The sequence below is a fragment of the Pongo abelii genome, chromosome 5 (assembly GCF_028885655.2).
Source record: "Pongo abelii isolate AG06213 chromosome 5, NHGRI_mPonAbe1-v2.0_pri, whole genome shotgun sequence".
Lineage (NCBI taxonomy): Eukaryota > Metazoa > Chordata > Mammalia > Primates > Hominidae > Pongo > Pongo abelii.
In genome coordinates, this window is record NC_071990.2 from 122,737,059 (window position 1) to 122,754,014 (window position 16,956).

Below are 16,956 nucleotides of genomic sequence, written 5' to 3' on the forward strand. Positions count from 1 at the left end.
TCTTTTATTTCCTCAATGATTTACGAAAGGAGCACCCAGGATTTCAGTGCCCAGTTCTTAGATACTGTGTTTCTGGCCCCTGGCGTGCACAGTTAGTGCTTCCTAGGAAGCTGCTGCACAGACGCAAAGTCTGGAGACAGAATGTGCCACCTCATAGCAGCTGTGTGGCCTTGGCCATAGACTGGATTCCTGTGCTTAAGGTTTCTTTATCTTTATACTTGAGATAATCACAGTTACACTCCCCATTGAGTAATTAGTGAGAATTAAATGAGTTGATTCTAAAGTGCTTTATATATTTAGTAGTGGTAGTAGATGCTCAGTATGTTAGTTTATTTTCTCCTTAGTTGAGGGATTGAGTTTCATCTTTTTATAGAAGCTACAGTTTTTCTACCAATTTTGTTTCTTCTTCTCTCCATTAATGCCCAAGAAAGGAGATGACGATGAAAATTGCAGGTTTCTTCTCTTTCCCCTCTCTAATTTGTTCATATTACAAAGCATTTCAGCATGGTAGGGTATGGCATCATGCTGAATGCTTTGTAAGATGAACAGAAATTAGTTTACGAGAATGAAAGAAGAATAAAGCAATTTATAAGGAAGTGAAAATCAGGGGGAAGGGGCAGAGAGGCATTATAATTACGAGACAAAAAAAATTGTATATGGGCCAGGAATGGTGGTTCACACATGTAATCCTAGCACTTTGGGAGGCTGAGGAAGGAGTTCGCTTGAGCCCAGGAGTTCAAGACTAGCCTGGGCAACATAGCAAGATTTCACTCTTTATAAAAATCAAAAAAATTAGCCAGGCTTGGTGACACATGTCTGTAGTTCCAGCTACTCGGGAGGCTGAGGTTAGAGGATTTCTTGAGCCCGGGAGGTCAAGGCTGCAGTGAGCTGTGATCATGCCACTGTACTCCAGCCTGGGCAACAGAGTGAGACCGCATCTCAAAAAAACAAAACAAAACAAAAAACAAAGTTGTGTATGGCATCCCAGGCCCTTCACAGTAATCCTATCCAAATGCTCATGCTTCTGGCCTGTATTCCTGAGAAGCACTTGCTTTAGCCACATGAGGAGACTTTTTATGCCCCAACTTTTCCTTTCCCCCTTTTCTACCTGTCAGAATTCTATTCACCCTTCAAGAACCATCTGAAATGTTACCACCCCTGGGAACCTTACCCCATTCTGGCAGATGAGATTAATAACTGCTTCTCTCTGGCTCCACAGCTTGGTTACCATACTAGCGCAGCCCCAGTGTTTACTTGCCCATCTCCCCTGCTAACCTCTTTGAAGAAGGGATCTTTTTTTTTTTCTTTTTTTCTTTTTTTTTGAGACAGAGTCTCACTGTGTCACCCAGCCTGCAGTGCAGTGGCACGATCCTGGCTCACTGCAACCTCCACCTTCTGGGGTTCAAGCAATTCTTCTGCCTCAGCCTCCTGAGTAGCTGAGATTACAGGCATGTGCCACCATGCCCGGCTAATTTCTGTATTTTTAGTAAAGACGGGTTTTCACCATGTTGACCAGGCTGGTCTCGAAACGGACCTTAGGTGATCTACTCGCCTTGGCCTCCCAAAGTGCTGGAATTACAGGCATGAGTCACCACGCCCAGCCAAGAAGAGATCTTGTCTTATTAACTTAACCCCAGCGAGAAAACCCAGTACATTTTTTTCAACTTTTATTTTAGACTTAGAGGGTACACATTCAGATTTGTTACCTGGGTATATTGTGTGATGCTGAGGTTTGGGGTATGAATGATCCTGTCACCCAGGTACTGAGCATAGTACTCGGTAGTTAGTTTAGTACATTTATATAGAGTCGATTTTGTAAAATATAGAGATCTCGATAATAATTCTCTTTAACAATCACATTGTTCTTAAAATGTATGTAAAATGATATTTCATGGATGTTGAGAGCTTAAGGCATTTTTTTTTTAACTTGTCTGCATAGCACTCAATTTGTAAGATTCCCTCATGTAACCACAGCCTTGTTCAAATGTTTCATTGGAGGGGTGTTTTCAGGAGAAGAGGAGTGAAGGAAAAGGAATAAAGGAGGACAAAATAAAGCTTAGAAAGAATGTGGTGTCAGCTGAACAGCAGCTTTAGTTTGTTTCACTGGAGAAGATCTGGGACATGAATTACAACACAGATTTGAGTTACCTTGAGACAAGGAGGAGGACTTTTGGATTCCCACATCAGTCAGCCATTGGTCAAGGTTAAGATAGTGTAGCTTTCAAGGTAGAGGAGGCAGTTTCTGGGTGCCATTTGACCTAGGGAAATTCTCTGTAAAGAGAAAGGGAAAACTTTGAGTTGTTACTAGCTAACACTCAAGAGTCTTTGCAGAATGGGTGCTTCAGTTAATAAAAAGAATTTCAGCAGAAGACCATGCCATCCTCTAATTAAAATTTCCTTGAATCCTAGAGCAAATGCTCAGAAAAAGTAGAAGTGTTTCCATGTTTGAGGACAAATGTTAATATTAGACTATTCTAAGCTCTGAGTGTAGCCATGCATTTACTCATTTAATTATCCATGCACTCAGTTAATTAACATTTATTGAGTCCTGCTTACTATGACCCACTCCAATAAACAATGAAACATTGTTCAAGCCAGATGCCCTTGAATGTGACAGTCTAATGGTTTTTAGTGATTTAGTATTAGAAGCCATACTTTAACAAAAGAGCTGATCATTGGGTGGTGTATTAGGATTCTTTAGAGGGACAGAACTAATAGAATAGATGTATATATAAAGGGGAGTTGATTAAGGAGTATTGACTCACATGATCACAAGGTGAGGTCCCACAAAGGGCTATCTGCAAGCCAAGAGGCAAGGAAGCTAGGCCAAGCCCCAAAGCTGAAGAACTTGGAGTCTGATGTTGGAAGGCAGGAAACATCCAACATAGGAGAAAGATGTAGGCCAGGAGACTAAACCAGTCTAGTCTTTCCATGTTCTTCTGCCTGCTTTTATTCTGGCTGTGCTGGCAGCTGATTAGACTGTGCCCACCCAGATTGAGGGTGGGTTTGCCTTTCTCAGTCCACTGAGAAACACCCTCACAGACATGCCTAGGAACAATACTTTTCATCCTTTAATCCAAACAAGTTGAAACTCAGGTGAGATGGATCCGTATACTATCCTTTCTGCAAACTGCCTCTGGAGATGTGAATGAATAACTTAGACTGAGTCCCAGCTGTACTAAAGGGTGGATCTGAGCCTATCAGGAGCACTAACCAGTGACCTACCTGTTGGTGTTAAGACCCTGGACCCATGACTATTACCTTTGCCAAATACAGAGTTCCTGGCAGTATAAGAGACTCTGCATACCATTACAGAATATGTGGGTCTTTGAATTCATGTGCTTTACAAGTTGTATATTATTAGTTTGGTTTTTTTCCTGTTATCTAGTATTAGTCTGAGTCTTCCCTCTTGATTAAACTTATTTTAGGTTGTGGTAGTCAGCATGCTTGCAAGGAAAGAAGTTGTTGCCAGCCTGCTAGCACATGCAATGAAAAGTGTTCCTTACAACACTCAAAGTAAACTAGGTTCCATTATGAGCATGGATGTTTCTATTAGACAAGAAAATTCACATTTAAATCCCTTCCTTTAGGCTGGGCATGGTGGCTCACGCCTCTAATCCCAGCACTTTGGGAGGCTGAGGCAAGTGGATCACCTGAGGTCAGGAGTTTGCGACTAGCCTGGCCAACATGATGAAACCTGGTCTCTACTAAAAATACAAAAATTAGCCCGGCATGGTGGTGCTTGCCTGTACTCTGCTACTCGGGAGGCTGAGGCAGGAGAATCGCTTGAACCCAGGAGGCGGAGGTTGCGGTGAGCTGAGATCGTGCCATTGCACTCCAGAGCCTGGGCCACAAGAGCGAAATTCCATCAAAAAAAAAAAAAAGCCTTCCTTCCCGAAGAGAGTCACTGCAAAAAAAATGACTCCAAGGTTTCTAAGATCAGTGGCTAAGAGACAACAAAACTAGTAAGTGAGACAGAAAATACTGGAAGATGAAAGTTGAGAGAGAAGTGTTTGAATCGGCTAAAATAATTTCACAGCTTCTTCCCATCCATACAGATAGAAGAGTTCTTCCCTTGTGGGGGGCTTTGCGTCTTGAGCCCGATCACCCCATTTTGTCAGAGATCATCTCTACTTCCTCCCTTTTGATCCAGTTTCCATTCTTTTCTCCCTACTCGTAAAGTTTCAAGCTGCTTCTTACTTCTTTCATCACTCTGCCTGGTGTTAAGATACTGGTTGCCCTTTGTCCATACTTCGTTTATGGACTGTGCCTAATTCCATTCATTGCATGCATACCTTTGAACTGTGGAATCCCAGAACAAGAAGAGCCCTAGATTTCCTAGTCACCAGGAAGAGAATATCTTTACTTATCTTCTAAGGCCTCAGGTCTTCAGGAGATCTCAGATCTCTAGGATAGTGTTTTTCAATCAGTGTTAATTTTGCTCCCCTGGGGACATTTAGCAATGCCTGGAGATGTTTTTGATCGTCACAGCTGGGGCAGTTAAGGAGGGTGCTACTGATGTCTAGTTGGGAAAGGCCAGTGATATTACTAAACACCTTACAACGCACAGTACAGCCCCCAAGAAAAAGGGATTATTTGGTCTAAAAAGCCAATAGTGCTGAAGTTGAGAAACCTGGCTCAGCCAGGCACTGCAGTTCATACCTGTAATCTCAGAACTTTGGGAAGCCAAGGTGTAAGTATTGCTTAAGCCTAGGAGTTCAAGACCAGCATGGGCAACATAGGGAAACTCTGTCTAAAAAAAATGGTAAAGTAGCTGGGTGAGGTGGCACAGGCCTGTGGTCCTAGCTACTCAGGAGGCTGAGGTGGGAGGATCATTTGATCCCAGGATGTTGAGGCTGCAGTAAGCTGTCATCATGCCACTATACTTCAGCTTGGGCAACAGAGTGAGATCCTGCCTCAGAAAACAAAAACAGAAAAAGAGAAACTTGGCTGTAGAATACTAAGCAAGTTAGGTTTTTTCACTTCAAGTCCCTACAAACTGGCACTTCCTCTCACTGGGATTGCAAACTCCTCTCTTCCAGATAATAAGAAGACATCTGCTTTCATTAACAAAGGGTTCACGAGGTTCATGCTCAATCTACTTTCAGCTGCCAAAGATCATGAAGTAACCAAGAAGTTCCTTAGCCTGGTCTTGCTGCTCCTCTCCACAGTCTGATCCCTCCCTCTATTGGTAAGCATTGCAAATGCAGCTTAAAGGACAGAATTCCCCAATCCCTACTATAAATATGTGGAGGGTGGCATGGGAATTGGAGTACTGTATTCAACAGGCTATCTTCTATCTTCTCAGCTTCCAAGAAAAAAAATCTGTTGGAGACACAATAGAACTTTTTTTTTTTTTTTTTGAGACGGAATCTCAATATTGTTGCCCAGGCTGGAGTGCAGTGGCACGATCTCGGCTCACTGCAACCTCTGCCTCCCGGGTTCAAGCGATTCTCCTGCCTCAGCCTTCTGAGTAGCTGGGATTACAGGTGTGTGCCAACACGCCCGGCTAATTTTTGTATTTTTAGTAGAGACAGGGATTCGCCTTGTTGTTCAGGCTTGTCTTGAACTCCTGACCTCAGGTGATCCACCCACCTTGGCCTCCCAAAGTGCTAGGATTACAGGCGTGAGCCACTGTGCCTGGCCTACACAATAAAACTTTTAAGAAAATACATGAGTTCAGCTTGAAGGAAATTTTATTTCTTCAGGTACAGTATAAAATCATGCATTTTTCATAAAGACAGAATGAAAATCTACTATTATCAAGTATAACTTGTCTGCGTACCTTTAGAATTTTAGAAGCCATATTGGGGGCTCAAAGCATAAATTCAAGTACATTTATTAGCTGTGGAATCTTGGGCAAGTAATTCTGGAAGCATTAGTTCCTTCATTTGTTATATATATATTCATCTGTATAACAGTAACTACCATATATGGTTTAGTGAGACGCTAAGTAAACTATTGTGCATGAATCATTAAGAACAGTGTTTGGAATTCAATAAATGGCAGATATAATGAGTATTAAGTTATCAGGACACACTAAGCTCTGGTCCTATAGATAGGTAACATCTGTCACCCTCTTGCTTTGCATTAGGTAGGGAAAAGAAGCAGCCGCATTGCCTCTCCTCTGATCTGCTCAAAAACTACCCTAAGCCACTGAAGCACAAAACTGGCTGTGTCTCTACTAAAAAAAAAAAAAAAGTCTTTAGTGGTTACTATTGACAACCCCATCAGAGGTCAGATTAGTGGCCTACACCACTTTATAGTTCTGACTGCTAACCAGGAGATTGAATGGATTGACTAGCTCCTGGTTTCAAGTCTGGGAAGAACCCATTACATACATCAATGACCTGGCAGGAATCATTGATGGTAGGAGTCATTCCTGGTAGGATCCCCCACCAACTCTGGATGGGCTTGACTTCATGACCATATTCAACACAATCTACCTGTCATGGGATGAGGCCCAGGCACTTGTCTAATTCAGAACCCACTGTGACACAGAAAGAGAAAGGTGGGGAACAGAGAGAAATCTTTGTTTTTAGATGCAAATGTACTTGATAAAACTATAGAAAAAAGCAAAGAAATAATTATCATAAAAATAGACTGTAGTTATTATAAGGGGAAAAGAGAGTACATTATGGGGCCAGGAGTGGTGGTGGCTCATGCTTCTAATCTCAGCACTTTGGGAGGCTGAGGTGGGCGGATCACTTGACGTCAGGAGTTCGAGACCAGCCTGCACAACATAGTGAAACCCTGTCTCTACTAAAAATTAAAAATGAGCTAGGCATGGTGGTGCATGCCCGTAATCCAAGCTACTCGGGATGTGAGGCAGGAGAATTGCTTGAACCTGGGAGGCAGAGGTTGCAGTGAGCCAAGATCGCACCACTACACTCCAGCCTGGGCAACAGAGCGGGACTCCATCTCAAAAAAAAAAAAGAAAAAAAGCACATCATAGGCTCTGGGGTGCTCATTATATTCTCTTGATATAGGGGTTTATATTTAACTATTTGTTCAACTCTACTGATATGTTACATATTCTTTTTTGTGTGTATATTTCACAATTGAGTTGAAAATATACCACATCACTAATACTCTTCATTACACAAAGGATTATATTATTCTAAGGAAGAGCTGGGGTATCAATAACTCAGTCTCTCAAAAGAATTAGACTTCAAATATGAGAAAGTTTCAAGTAATATTTTAACCTATGTATTCTGCTTATATTTTTCTTTTTGTACATGCCCAGGACTGATATATAATAAAAATTAGTATTTAAATCCATAAAAATTATTTCATTTATTTACTTATTTTTTTCTTTTTGGTGACAGAGACTTGTTCCATTGCCCAGATTGGAGTGCATTGGCATGATCATAGGTCACTGCAGCCTCAAATTCCTAGGCTCAAGTGATCCTCCAGCCTCAGCATCCTGAGTAGCTGAGATTACAGGAGTGTGCCACCATGTCCAGTTAATTTTTTTTTTTTTTTTTTGATCATGCTGTTTTGCCCTCGGCCTCCCAAGTGGTGGGGTTACAGAGAGGCATGAGCTACTGTGTTTGGCCAAATTTCAGTAAATATATATTAAAAATTCTAGGTCATAATAAAAAGGAAAGAAAGTTTCTTATGTATGTTGGTGTTGGCTCCCTTAACCATCACCCTAATACTGATCCAGTTAGCCTTATATAGCCAAGATCACTGCCTCCAGTTGGCCTTAAGGGTCATTCTACATTCTCTCCTAATAGAATCTTGACTAGAAAACCTCTGCTATCCTTCTTTTTTTGTGGGAATTGGCCACAGTAGTCTCTGAGGCTTGGAGGCACTACTTCCTCTAATGAAGCTGAAGTTTCAGGGAGTAGCAGCTACAAATACCCTTTGACCAGAAATTCCACCTCAACCAGCAGATGGAATAAAAATTATTCATAAGTGAATGTGTAGAAAATCAATTAATTCTGAATATATTTAGTATATAAGTATTATATTTGACATTCATAATATATTTAAAAATTAATTGTAGAATACATTTCTGAAATCTTGCAGAAAAACCACTCTTGTAAATGATTTTTGTGATTGCAATAGAATGCTATCATGAGCATAACCTCTTCACACACAGTGACGTTGACAGAATTGCTGGCATTCATTTAGCTCTTCATTTACTTAAAGAATAATTAACATATTCTAATCACTGCAAAAACCTGTTCACTGACCCAAGATAATTTAAAAGCTTTCTTACCTTCCTAATTTTAGCAAATTCCTTTAGGGGTTATTTTTTAATCCCTCCAACAATTCGTAGGTAGTTGGATGAATGAACAAATGAATCACTCTGTCAATCAACAGGTTTTATTTATGGCTCCTATAGAAGAACAATACCCTCATGGAGCAAATCAAACTGACAACTGACTACGTAAGAGACATTAAATGAGACAGTGTACCCGAAAGCACCTTAAAATGATGTTTGCAATGTCATAATAATTTAAGCAAAGTTATTAGAATTTCTATTTAAATGCAGGGTGCCTCTCAGTTTCTTATTGTAACATATGTAAAAGTATGGAAATTATAAAGAAATAATATTCAGAATAAAAATTCTTGCCATTAAATAACACTCCAAAAAAAACCTGTTTTATGAATAAGTAAAGTCCAAAAGTTCTTAGAACTAATTATTATTTTAACAGATTTTTCTAGGTTTGTTTTCTGCACATTTTTTCACATAGTTGAGCTCTTACTGTATATATGACATTCTGCCTTTCTGACTTTATATCATAAAGTATACTTTCCTCATAAGCACTAAAAGGTATTTAAAATATAATTTTATGGCTCCCTAATACATTTTGTACTTCTTAATTTACAATTTGCCTATTGTCAAATAATAGTATTATTCAAGGTTTTAGGGTTTTGTTTTTTTTTAAAGTGTTGTAACTGTACAAGGACAAGCTGCAGACAAAACCCCTCAGACACCGAGTTAAAGAAGGAAGAGCTTTATTTGGCCAGAAGCTTCGGCAAGACCCATGTCTCTAACAACTGAGCTCCCCGAGTGAGCAATTCCTGTCCCTTTTAAGGGCTCACAACTCTAAGGGGGTCCGCGTGAGAGGGTCGTGATCGATTGAGCAAGCAGGAGGTACGCCGTGACTGAGGGCTGCATGCACCCGTAATTAGAACGGAACAGAACAGGACAGGGATTTTCACAGTGCTTTTCTATACAATGTCTGTAATCTATAGATAACATAACTGATTAGGTCAGGGATCGATCTTTAACTACCAGGCCCAGGGTGTGGCACCGGGCTGTCTGCTTGTGGATTTCATTTCTGCCTTTTAGTTTTTACTTCTACTTTCTTTGGAGGCAGAAATTGGACATAAGACAATATGAGGCGTGGTCTCCTCCCTTATAACCAAAGCTATATTAAACATTTGGATGTTAATCTTTGCATTTATTATTTCTTAACATTGATTTACAGGAGTGTTATTAAAGGATAAAATTGTGCAGTGAATATCTGTTGATTTCTCCTGACTCGCTTCCATTTCCCCTTCTTTTGGTGGTAACATCTTACTTTGGAGAATCACACTGTATCCCAAGGAGCTTGGATAAAGCTGACTCTGTCTCTGGCTTCAAGGCTTGTGCAGGACCCCAGCATGGGCAGTCAGGGCATTCTACCCACCCTGGCTGAGTGGCCGGTTCGGGACTGAATATGAGACCTAACTCAGGCAACGAGGCTCACTCTTGGGCCTTTCCAGGAAAAGCCATTCCCTTTCGTTAGGGTTGGCTATTTGCTATCAGCCTGTGAAAGGACAATAAATCTTAGGACCCCGAAATCACTAAGCCAAGGGAAAAGTCAAGCTGGGAACTACAATCAGGCAAACCTGCTTCCCATTTTAATTCCTAAATAAGGTAACTACAAAGGTAAAAGAGCTACATACCTCCCTCACAATTTGCCTACAAGGAAATTTCTTGTGGCCTCAAAATCTTTACCCTGAATCAGTTGCGTTGAATTTCACTCCCCACCCTAACTCCCCCATCCCCCACCACATATCTTCACAGATGCAGGACAGAAAGTCCTCCCTCTGCTCACCTGAGACAAATGCGTATCTGATTGCCTCCTCTGCTCTATTGTTTATGTAAAAATACAGACTTACTGAGCCAGAATAAATTATAGTCAGTAAAAGGTTCATCAAGGACTCAGAAGAATGCAACCTTTTGTCTCTTATCTACCTATGACCTGGAAGTCTCCCCCACCACCACCTTGGGAACATAACCTCCTTAACCTTGGCAAAATAAACTTTCTACATTGACTGAGACCTGTCTCAGATACTTTGGGTTCACCAGCCCAGCTTTCCAGCAATCACTGAGAGAGCTTGCCTTGGTATGAAGCTAACACAGAGGAGAGATGGAAGCTAGAGAAGAAAAGGGGCAGATTCCTAACAATATAATTTCAGTAACAGAATCTACCCTGATATAATCCACAAGAAATAATTCCCTGTTTAGCCTAAGCTAGTATGGAGTGGAGGTTTCTATCATGTGCATCCTTCAGAGACTAGATTGATAAAAAGAGTGTATGAGGGTTTAAGACTAATGCTTGGCTGGGCACAGTAATCCTAGCACTTTAGGAGACCGAGGCAGGAGGATTGTTGGAGCCTAGGAGTTCAAGACCAGCCTGAGCAACACAGCAAGACCCTGTCTCAAAAACATACACACATACGTAAGACTGATGCTTTATTACTAACACTTTCAAAAAATTGTCATTTATAAACATAGCTGCATTGAATAAGGGTATCATCACACCCTTATCAGTGTTATATATTGCTATTTTGAAATCTCTACTTATCTCTGTGAACCTATGGATTATAAAAAAGAAAAAAAATTATACTAATTTTATAGAAAAATGTGATTTCACTTTAATCTGTATTTCTTAAATAACTAGTGGTAATAATGTTTTTAATGGGCTAGCCATTTTGATTTTGTTAATATATTTTGTTCATTATCTGTTATTGTTAATAATGTTGTTTCAAGAAATCTGAATTAGTTTTCTACTAGGTATTTTTTAGATTTTATTTTCCATATGTGTTACAAATATTTTTCAAATTTGTTATTTGACTTCTCTGTAGGTAAGATCTATTTTTTCTCCCCTAGGGAAATTTCTTCAATTCACACTTGAGGAGAGATCTGATAAGAAAAGGAAGTATGTTCAATCTATATTCTTATTCAACTTAGTAGAAAACATAAGTTTTAGTTTATAGAACGATAAGCATGACATCTTTCAATATTCTTAGTGCTATTTTTAACAAAAGAAACATTGATATTGTACACGTTCATGGTAATCTAACCATTTCCCATTCCTCATATGCTTTCTAGAAGGAATTTATCAGAAGCAATAACGGAATTCTCAAAGGAAGACTGTTTAAATGATGAAAAGTCTATTAACACTATTTTTATTAAGTCTTTAACATTATAGCAACAAGGATCATAAACCTTTATAAAAGTCAAAGACAGTGAGTGCCATCAGAATGAGAACTTAATTGAACGCTCTTAGCTCATTTTATCTAAGCTACTCATACAGCAATGAGTTCTCCAAAAATACAATATTGTCTAATATATGTATGCCACACTACTCAAGAAGAGAGATGAACTATTTAATAGAAGCTATTATCATCTTTGTGGAAGTGGGTGAAATGGCTTTTCAGCAAACACTTATGGCTTTCTTTAGAAAAAGTAGCAGCTTCAATATTTGGCTATATATATTATATCTTTTGACAAGGAGGATATAATCTTTTTTTTTCTTTCTTTCTTTCTTTTTTTTTTTTTTTTGAGGCAGAGTCTCACTCTGTCACCCAGGCTGGAGTGCAATAGTGCAATCTTGGCTCACTGCAACCTCCGCCTCCCGGGTAAGCAATTCTCTGGCCTCAGCCTCCCAAGTAGCTGGGATTACATGCGCCCGCCACCATGCCCAGCTAATTTTTGTATTTTTCGTAGAGACTGAGTTTCACCATGTTAGCCAGGCTGGTCTTGAACTCCTGACATCAGGTATCTGCCCGCCTCAGACTCCCAATGTGCTGGGATTACAGGCACTAGCCACCACACCAGCCACTGGGTTATCAGTCTTTTAAGGTCAGAGACCCCGTAGTATCCAATCCTGTGTCCTGAGTTTAGTGCAGTACCTGGACCCTGGTGGGTAGCAACAATTACTTATCTAAATGAATGAATGAGGCCAGCTCTTTATTGGTTGTGTAGGGAAATACAGTATGTCTATTATACTGAATTATAGTTCCGTATCATTTTGGCATCAATATTAATAATGATTATAAAAATAATAAAATCTAACAAGTTAACTTTTGAGTTATTATGTGACAAGCAATTTCCTTACAGCAAACCCAAGGTAAATAATGTTATGTCCTCCTTTTTACAGTTGAGAAAACTAAAGAAATTGAACAACTATGAAGAAAAACAAGGACCTTCCATAGGAGACTCCTTCCTCCTTTTTGGCTACTTATCCAAGTGACTTGTTCAAGGCCACATTGCAATTTAACAAGACAGCCAGGATTAGAACCCAATTTTCCAGATTGTCATGTGAAAAGTTTCACTGTATAAACCCTCCGGAGCCCAAGCAGTGTGAAGAAGAAGAGACAAGAACGACACCCTGACCGACCAAAGCCTGCGCGCCGCTGCGTCCTGCGCCCAGCGCCTACGTCCCGCCGCCGTCGACGCCGCCACCATGCCCAAGAGAAAGGCTGAAGGGGATGCTAAAGGAGATAAAGCCAAGATAAAGGACGAAGCACAGAGAAGATCCGCAAGGTTGTCTGCTAAACCCTCTCCTCCAAAGCCAAAGCCAAAGCCTAAAAAAGGCCCCTGCAAAGAAGGAAGAAGAGGTACCGACAGAGAAAAGGGGGAAAAGCTGATTCTGGCAAGGAGGGGAATAACCTTGCAGAAAATGGAGACGCCAAAACAGACGAGGCACAGAAAGCGTAAGGTGCTGGAGAGGCCAAATGAAGTGTGTGCATTTTTGATAACTGTGTACTTCTGATGATTGTACGGTTTGAAATACTATTTTTTATCAAGTTTTATAAAAATGCAGAATTTTGTTTTACTTTTTTTTTGTAAGCTATGTTGTTAGCACACAGAACACTTCATTGTTTTTGGAGGAAGGGGCACATGTCACTAATAGAATGTCTCCAGAGCTGGATTGATGGGGGAGAACACCTTTCCCTTCTAGTTTTAAGAGACTTCTTCTTGGCCCCCGGGAGGAGGGAGTCCCTGACTTTGACACACATGGCCACCTTGGCACGAAAGCCTTGTGGTATGGAAAAACAAACTCATTTTTATGTCATCTTCCCCCTTTCCATCTCTCAGCATAGACTTAACTCCCTTAAGCCCAGATATCCACTGGGACCTGACCCTTAGTCATTGGTTACCAGCGTGTCAGGCAATCTGGACTTTCTTTTTTTTTTTTTGAGACGGAGTCTCGCTCTGTTGCCCAGGCTGGAGTGCAGTGGCGCCATCTCAGCTCACTGCAAGCTCCGCCTCCTGGGTTCACGCCATTCTCCTGCTTCAGCCTCCCCAGTAGCTGGGACTACAGGCGCCCGCCACCGCGCCCGGCTAATTTTTTTTGTATTTTTAGTAGAGACAGGGTTTCACCATGGTCTCGATCTCCTGAACTTGTGATCCACCCGCCTCGGCCTCCCAAAGTGCTGGGATTACAGGCGTGAGCCACTGTACTCAGCCAATCTGGACTTACCAGTGATGCCACTGAGATGGCACCTGTCAAAAGAACAGTGGTCTTCAGAAAAATTCTATTTTCATTTCGCTTCCTAAAAGTCAGGGTCAGCTTGTGAAAAGTTGCTAAACAATATGCTAAATGTGAACTGTCAACCCTCACCCTGTTCAGAGCATCAGATGAAGACTTCATTGGGTTTTTTAGTGGCTTTCTAATTTTTGGTAGTCCATTGTAGATGGGAATTTGAAAGTTGTTGTATACTGTTAACGATCGTCTGCCCATGTCCTGCCTGAAATACCATGATTGTTTATGGAAAGTATCTTTAATAAAGCTGGATACAGTTTGGCTTGGAAAAAAATAAAATAAAAAATAAAAATAAAAAAGTTTCTCAATACCAGAGAAACTTTGGTGTGCTTCAAAATCACCTGCAGAGCTTTTAAAAAATACAGATCCTTGACTACTCCCATCCCACAACTCACATTCAGTGTCTCTCTGGTGGATTCCAGTCATCTGCATTTAAAATAAATTCACCAATTAAATATCATATTCTGCCAACTTTTGGACCACTATTCCAGAGTAAATGGCCTATTAAAAAGTGAGAGGGGCCGGGCGCGGTGGCTCACACCTGTAATCTCAGCACTTTGGGAGGCCTAGGTGGGTGGATCACGAGGTCAGGAGATCGAGACCATCTTGGCTAACATGGTGAAACTCCGTCTCAACTAAAAATACAAAAAATTAGCCAGGCGTGGTGGCGGGTTTCTGTAGTCCCAGCTACTCGGGAGGCTGAGGCAGGAGAATGGTGTGAACCCAGGAGGCAGAGCTTGCAGTGAGCCGAGGTTGCACCACTGCACTCCAGCCTGGGCGATAAAGCGAGACTCCGTCTCAAAAAAAAAAAAGTGAGAGGGATTCCAGTGACCCAGTGCAAGTAAAAGGCTTTGTAAAAAAAAATGTTTAGACCAAGATTTTAATAGTAACGATGTTTTTCATTGTGCAGCAGAGGCTGCTGTCCCATCATCACAGTTTGTGCCAACCCACAGAAGGCTTGGCATGTATACACAAGTAAAATTGTAGGCCTGAAGTCTTTAGTTTTTATCCCATTTGGTTTTTAGAGGAAATCAAGTTTGAGAATAAGACCTCACACCTTGGAAACATAGAGAGTAAATTTATGGCCAGGCGCAGTGGCTTATGCCTGTAATCCCAGCACTTTGGTAGGCCGAGGTGGGGCAGATGACAAGGTCAGGAGTCCGAGATCAGCCTGGCCAACATGGTGAAATCCCGTCTCTACTAAAAATTAGCCAGGCATGGTGGCGCACACCTGTGGTCCCAGCTACTCGGGAGTCTAAGGCAGAAGAATCACTTGAACCCAGGGGGCAGAAGTTGCAGTGAGCCGAGATTGCGCCACTGTACTCCAGCCTGGGCGACAGAGCAAGACTCCGTCTCAAAAAAAAGAAAAAAAAAAAAGAGTAAATTTATGTACATGTTACATTAGAATGACACTTACTGTGGACATATTTTTCTTCTTAAATATATGACTGCTAACTTTCTGAAATGTTTATTATCAATCTTAAAGCTTTGGAAATTAGCACAGTAAAACCAGCAACCACCTTTAAGAAGGTCAATTACACTCTTGAAAATTTCAGTAAATAGGAAGGTTAGATAACTTGAGAAAAAGCAGGCATAGAGTGAAAAAACTGTTTTCTCTTCACTGGCATTGATTTTCAAAATGATGGCCTATCAAATTGTGTGTTATCTGAGTAAAAATGTAACCTTTTAAAACAGGTTGCATTGTGATATGATTTTGTGTTTGTAAACCTGAAAGAAAAACTTTTCTAGATCATGAACCTAATTTACCACGTGGGAAATGATTTTAAAATAGGAAAAGAAATCCACTAAGACGCCCTCTCTTTCTGTCAATATGAGCCAAAAAAAAAAAAGACAATGATGACTTAATTCAAAGTACTAAGGTGAGAAATAAGAGACCTAGGTTCTAGTCCTGGACATATAATTAATTGATGTGATTCAGGAGGCCTCTCTGAATCTAAAGTATCCTATTAATAAAATAGGAAAATGGAAGGTGGGCAAGAGAAAAAATTAGAGAGCCTTAAGTTTCCTATAAGGGTAGGAGTCAGCAAACCTTCTCTGAAAGGGTCAGAGAGTGAATGCTGTAGGCTTGAAGACTATACAGTATTGGCTGCGACTACTCAACTCTGCCGCTGTCGCACAAAAGTAGCCATAGAAAATACATAAAAAGGCCGGGCACGATGGCTCACGCCTGTAATCCCAGCACTTTGGGAGGCCGAGGCGGGCGGATCACGAGGTCAGGAGATTGAGACCATCCTGGCTAACATGGTGAAACCCCGTCTCTACTGAAAATACAAAAAAATTAGCCGGGCGTGGTGGCGGGCGCCTGTAGTCCCAGCTACTCGGGAGGCTGAGGCAGGAGAATGGCGTAAACCCGGAAGGCAGAGCTTGCAGTGAGCCAAGATGGCGCCACTGCACTCCAGCCTGGGCGAGAGAGGGAGACTCTGTCTCAAAAAAATAAATAAATAAAATAGAAAATACATAAAAAATGACCATGGCTGCATTCCAATCATAGAATAGAATAGAATAGAACAGAACAGAACAGAACAGAATAGAATAGAATTTACAACAATAAGTATCGGGTGGAATCTGGCCTGCAAATTGTATTTTGCCAACTGTTGCTTTTCAGGCCTGAAACTATGACACTATGAACTACACTATTTGGGCTTCTAGAGGTACTAACTATAGGACATAATTATTTTAAATATTGTAAAGAAAATTAAATAACTTTGGTGTAAAATAAATGTTTATATTTCTCATACAAAACACATTCATTTCTTGATAAATTTAATACCAGTGTATACAACTTTTATAGAGTTAAGATCAGGCAGTACCTTTTTCTTTAATAATGTTTTTTTTCCTGTGTTGGGAGTAACACTTACTAAAAATATCCTAAAAGCATATTTACACACACATACACAGACCCATATCCACATATATACTTATAAATATCAACTAACTCGTAGTAATTAACCATGTAGTACATGTAATTAAGAGCCCAGCTTAGGAATCAAACAGGCCAGGGGTTATCTTTTAGGATGTGTCTCCCTCCCTGTAACGTCTGTTTGCTCATCTACTAAATGGATAGGTACTACTTATCTCATTGGATTATTATGAGAATTAAAGAAGACAGTACATTAACATTGTGAAAAAGAAACAAAGATTAAATATTCATGTAGCA

At 40.6% G+C, this 16,956-nt stretch overlaps 1 long non-coding RNA gene across 1 annotated transcript; it reads left to right on the forward strand.

The window, feature by feature from the left end:
- The first annotated feature begins 4,368 nt into the window (after positions 1-4,368).
- Positions 4,369-14,062, forward strand: LOC134761552 (uncharacterized). Its single transcript, XR_010140335.1, has 4 exons — positions 4,369-4,693; positions 5,043-5,191; positions 11,117-11,165; positions 12,390-14,062. It is a non-coding gene; the product is annotated as an uncharacterized LOC134761552 (long non-coding RNA).
- Positions 14,063-16,956: the final 2,894 nt, after the last annotated feature.